Raw genomic sequence first — 6000 nt, forward strand, 5'->3', positions numbered from 1 at the left:
AAAAAAAAAGGCAAAAGCTGCAATGAATTTTTTTTTTTACTTTTTTTTTTTTGAGACAGAGTTTCGCTCTTGTTGCCCAGGCTGGAGTGCAATGGCACAATCTCAGCTTACTGCAACCCCCGCCTCCTGAGGTCAAGTGATTCTCCTGCCTCAGTCTCCTGACTAGCTGATTACAGGCATGCACCACCACGCCCACCTAATTTTGTATTGTTAGGAGAGACGGGGTTTCTCTATGTTGGTCAGGCTGGTCTTGAACTCCCGACCTCAGATGATCCGTCTGCCTCTGCCTCCCAAAGTGCTGGGATTACAGGCATGAGCCACTGTACCCAGCCTGCCTATTTTTTAATTGAATTATTTGTTTTTATGTGGTTGAGTTGGAGAAGTTCTTTATATATACTGGATATTAACTCCTTATCAGATCTATGGTTTACAGATATTTGCTCCCATTCTGCAGGCTGCCTTTCCACTCTGTTGATTGTTTCCTTTCCTGCTCAGAAGTTTTTGCAGTCCCATTTGTCTATTTTTGCTTTTGTTGCCTGTGCTTTTGTGTCATACGCTAGACACCATTGCCAAATCCAATGTCATGAAGATTTCCTCCTGTATTTTCTTCTAAGAGTTTTATAGCTTCAGGTCTTACATTTAAGTCTTTAATACATTTTCAGTTAATTTTTGTACATTCAAGAGTCCAATTTCATTCTTTTGGAGGTGGATATCCAGTTTTCCCAATTCCATTTGTTGAGAAACTATCCTTTCCCTGTTGTGCTGTCTTGACACTCTTGTCGAAGATCATTTGATGATATACATGAGAGTTTATTTCTGGGCTCCTTATTCTGTCCCATTGGTCTGTATGTCTGTCTTTATGTCAGTGACATTCTGTTTTAATTACTCTACCTCTGTAATGCTTTAAAATCAGGAAGTGTGAGGCTTCCAGCCTTGTTTTCCTTTCTCAAGATGTTTCAGCTATTTTTGAGATTCTATATGGATTTTAGTACTTTTTTCTATTTCTGTAAAGAATGACATTGGAATCTTTGATTAGCATTGCATTGGATCTGTATATTGCTTTGTGTAGTATGGATATTTTAATGCTTCCAATCCATGAACATGAGATGTCTTTCTGTTTATTTGTGTCTTCTTTAATTTCATTTAGCAATGTTTTACAGTTTGCTGTATGCCTTTCACTTTCTTAGGTAAGTATTTTATTTATTTGATGCTATTGTAAATGGGATTGTTATATTAATTTTTTTCATATTAATCATTGTCAGTCTTTAAAAATGCAGTTGATTTTTGTGTGCTGAATTTGTATCCTCCAACTTTCGCTAAATTTATTAGTTCTAACAGCTTTTTATTTTTCTGGAATATTTCAGATTTTCTACATATAAGGTTATATTATTTGCAAAGATACATAATTTTTTTCTTCCTTTCTAATTTGAGTGCTTTTTATTTCTTTTTCTTACCTAATTGTTTGGGCTAGTACTACCAGTAGTATGCTGAGTAGAAATGTAGAATGTCTTGTTTCTGATCTTGAAAGAAAGGCTTCAGTTTTTCACCACTGAGTATGATTATTAGCTATAGCCTTTATCATATCAAGATAACTTCCTTCCATTTCTAATTTACTGAATGAGACACAGCTGAGTCTGTACCTGCTCCTGTACCTACTCCTGTACCTGTTCTCAGAAAAAGCCAGCTACAGGTAAAGAGACAGTGTGGAGAGAGGCCCACCAAAAACCTCACAGGTTTCAGAGCTTTCTAGTGCTGAGTGGTCAAGTGTCCCTCTGGTCTGCTTATCACTTCCTCTATCTGACGCTTCCTCAGAAATCACTGTCTTCCCTCATTGAAGACAAGGAGAAAGAGAGTGAACAGTGTACCAAGTGCTGACATGCATTATCTCGTTGAAGCCTCACTAAGTATTACTATCCCCATTTTGTAGATGAGAGAAGTGAGGCTCATAAAGTTTAAGCAACTGGCACAACCAGCGTCAAATAAGTGGACAATTAGAAGCGGTGGAGATTGGACCCCAAAGTGAATCTCTCCAGACATAATACCCAGGTTCTTCCCACTGTAGCTACTTCTCTCATTCATTCAACAAATGCCTACTACGTGTCTTTCCCTGTGCTAGGAGCTCAGAGAACTACAAAGAAAAGCAAGATATGGCACCTGCATTCAAGGAAACCACTGCTAAGAGAGGATATAAATGCCAAATCTGTAATTATAACAGATAGAAAAAAGTGCTACGGGGTGTAAACACTATGGGAGCACAGACAAGAAGGGATTCTGGGGTATGAGTTGAGATCCGCTCACCCAAAGCAATGTCCAGTCCTGCAAGTTCCATTTATGGTAAGTACCCTATACAGGTGTACCATTTTTAATATTTTATACTGTATTTGTATTGTACTTTCCTATGTTTAAATACACAAATACCATTGTGTTATAGTTGCCTATTCAGTATAGTAACATGCTCTATAGGTTTGTACCTAGGAGAAATAGGCTATATCATATAGCCTAGGTGTGTTGTAGGCTATACCATGTAGGTTTGTGTAAGTGCACTCTATGATGTTCACACAAGGATGAAATTGCTTACCAATGCATTTTTCAGAGTGTATTCCTGTTGTTAAACGATGCATGACTATATTATCATCATTATTATCCTCTGATCAAACTCTCCAATGCCTTCCACTCTGACTTGATAAAAGCTGAAGTCTTTACAATGGCCTATGAAACCCAACATCAGGGGTGTCCCATCTTTTGGCTTCCCTGGGTCACATTGGAAGAATAATAGTCTTGGGCCACACATAAAATACACTAACTCTAATGATAGCTGATGAGCTAAAAGAAAAAAAAATTCTCATAATGTTTTAAGAAAGTTTACGTATTTGTGTTGGCCGCATTCAAAGCCATCCTGGACTGCATGAGGCCTGTGGGTACCCGCAGGTTGGAAAAGCTTGCCCTATGTGTTCTGCCCCCAGTTATCTCCTGTTTCTCTCACTCATGTTTTCTCTACTTAAGCCATCCTGACCTCTTTGCTCTTCCTTGAAAGTGCCAGGCATGCTCCCACTTCAGGACCTTTGCACATGCAGTACCTTGCCTGGGGGGCTCTTCCCCAGGTCTCTGCCTGACTCACTTTTTTTCTTACCTAATTGTTTGGGCTAGTACTACCAGTACTATGCTGGTGACATCTCCACATTCCTGCTCAAATGTCACTTTCCCTGACTACCCTATCAAAAATTGCAAATGACCAGGCGTGGTGGCTCAAGCCTGTAATCCCAGCACTTTGGGAGGCTGAGACGGGCAGATCACAAGGTCAGGAGATCGAGACCATCCTGACTAACACGGTAAAACCCCGTCTCTACTAAAAAATACAAAAAACTAGCCAGGCAAGGTGGCGGGCGCCTGTAGTCCCAGCTACTTGGGAGGCTGAGGCAGGAGAATGGCGTAAACCTGGGAGCTTGCAGTGAGCTGAGATCTGGTCACTGCACTCCAGCCTGGGCGACGGAGGGAGACTCCATCTCAAAAAAAAAAAAAAAAAAAAAATTGCAAACAACCCTACTCCAATACTTCCCTATTGTATTTTTCTCCATATTTTCTATTACCATCTAATATGCCTATTTATCTGTTTCCCTTACTTAAGCTCTACCAGGGCAGAATTTTTGCCTGTTTCATTCGCTTCTGTAACCCCAGTATCTACAACAGTGCCTGACACAGGGTAGGTGTTCAATAACTGTTTATTCATTGTATCAGTTAATTAATTAATGGCAAGTCTGCACTGACACTCCAACATCTCTAGCTTTATTAAATGTCTCTCATAACTGTGGTGATTATTTCTGTATTGGCAGACATGCATTTCATCCATTACGTCCAATATGCAAACATTCTGTTGGAGACAGACACAGTGACATATGAGACACAGCAGTCCCTTGTCTCCAAGAAGCTGTAGTTTGACCATAAACGGAATATCTGAAATTGAGACAGTTCTCAAAAGTCTGGAAACTGTGGTTCCCGGTATCTCAGACTGGAGTCTGCAGAAAGAGCAGCAGAGAAAAAGTCTTTGCCATGTCTTCATAACTAAGCGTCTGGTCCAGTGGTCCACGGAGCATGTTGTTCGTTCTGGGCCTGAGAACATCTAGTGAAGATGGCTAACGTTCATATAGTTCAGTGAAATAAATACTAGCTAATTAACAACCAGGTACACCATGCAAATATCTGAAGAAACCTGCTCCCTGGTTTTAATAGAGGAGTGAGTTCTTGCCTGTGTTACTGTTAACTTTTGCAATTGTGTCTTGTTAATGCTTTCCTGTCAATTTTTCCCATGATTGTGTCAATTTAGGGGAAGAGAGCAGAGTAGACATCATTTTCTCAAGATTTACATCAAGTCGAATGGCATCTTTTTTCCCCTCACAAACAGGACCATACTTGTCCTTTCCTTTGCTTAAAGTAGCATAACATAGTAAGTGATAGGTCAGGTGTTACCTCCTTGCCCAGGTGTTAATTCTCATTTTTGCACCAAATTGGCTATATTTAAGCAGAAACCTCATAGAGGGTGTGTTTCACACTGTGCACATACTAAAGCCGGTTTCAGCTGGTGTGTGTGCCCACAATTCAGTTTAATCCACCTGGGCAGGAACCACATCCTCCCACAGAACAAAACCAACTTGAATGGCTGCAGTCAAGAGGGTCCTGAAACTGTGTTTTTTTTTTTTTTTTTTTTTTTTGAGACGGAGTCTCGCTCTGTCGCCCAGGCTGGAGTGCAGTGGCGCGATCTCGGCTCACTGCAAGCTCCGCCTCCCGGGTTCACGCCATTCTCCTGCCTCAGCCTCCCGAGTAGCTGGGACTACAGGCGCCCACAACCGCGCCCGGCTAATTTTTTTTTTGTATTTTTAGTAGAGACGGGGTTTCACCGTGGTCTCGATCTCCTGACCTTGTGATCCGCCCGCCTCGGCCTCCCAAAGTGCTGGGATTACAGGCGTGAGCCACCGCGCCCGGCCTCCTGAAACTGTTTTCAGAAGGAAAATTCTTGTCTGTCACGCCCTCCACCACCCCCACCCACACCCACAACTCAGCCTAGGTGGGGTTCTTGCATTTCATTCTCCCAAAGCACCCCTTTGCAGTACTTAGCATGTCTGTAGTTGTGTGTTCGATTGTGATTATCTGCCTTCCCTCACTATAGTGTCAGCTCAGTAAGGGACTGTATTTTCGCACTTGCTACAGCATTCAAATGCCTTGCTCAGTAAGTGTGCAATACACATGCGCATTGATGAGTGACTGACAACTTTCTAGCTGTGCCAAATGTATGGGGACATAAAGAGGATCTCCATATTTAACCAGAACACCCACCTTTAATCCAAACTCTGCCCCCTTCTAGCTTTGTGACTCTGGAAGTCCTTCAGCCTCTCTGAGCTTCTATGTCTTCATCTGCAAAATAAAAATGATAATGATATTCTCCTCTGAGGCATTTCTAAGGAGTAAATAAGACTGGCTTCTAAGTGCTTAGTAGACATTCAGTGGTCATAAGACAGATTCATTTAAATGGCAAACATGTTAAGCACTAATGTTACAAAATAACTGTATAGTGGCAAATAAGATGAGATTTTAAAATTGAGGATATGGTCATCTATATCTTTGCCATTTAAAATAAATTTGAGGGAAAAAAGGATACCCATAAGCATGTAGGAAATTGTGGAAGTGGCCGCAAATAAACACGTATTTATTGTCTGCTTTATATTTTCTAGACTACAAGTGCCATGTGCCAGAGATCTTACTTTATTTTTGAGAGGCGAATCCAGCCTAGGCACAGTCGAAACATATTAACTAAATGGATGACCACCTGACCTATATCATTTCTACATTCCCTCCAGCTGTTAATCTGCCCACTCCTTCAAGCACAAGGCATTTGGCTAATACCTGGGAATTAAATTGCTTTACCTGGATTCAAACAGTCTTATGATGTTTATGAATCCAGCCCTGAATACTGCTTTCTCTTTGTTTAAGGTTGTACGGAAGCTACTG

This window comes from Macaca mulatta, chromosome 5 (assembly GCF_049350105.2).
Source record: "Macaca mulatta isolate MMU2019108-1 chromosome 5, T2T-MMU8v2.0, whole genome shotgun sequence".
Taxonomy (NCBI): domain Eukaryota; kingdom Metazoa; phylum Chordata; class Mammalia; order Primates; family Cercopithecidae; genus Macaca; species Macaca mulatta.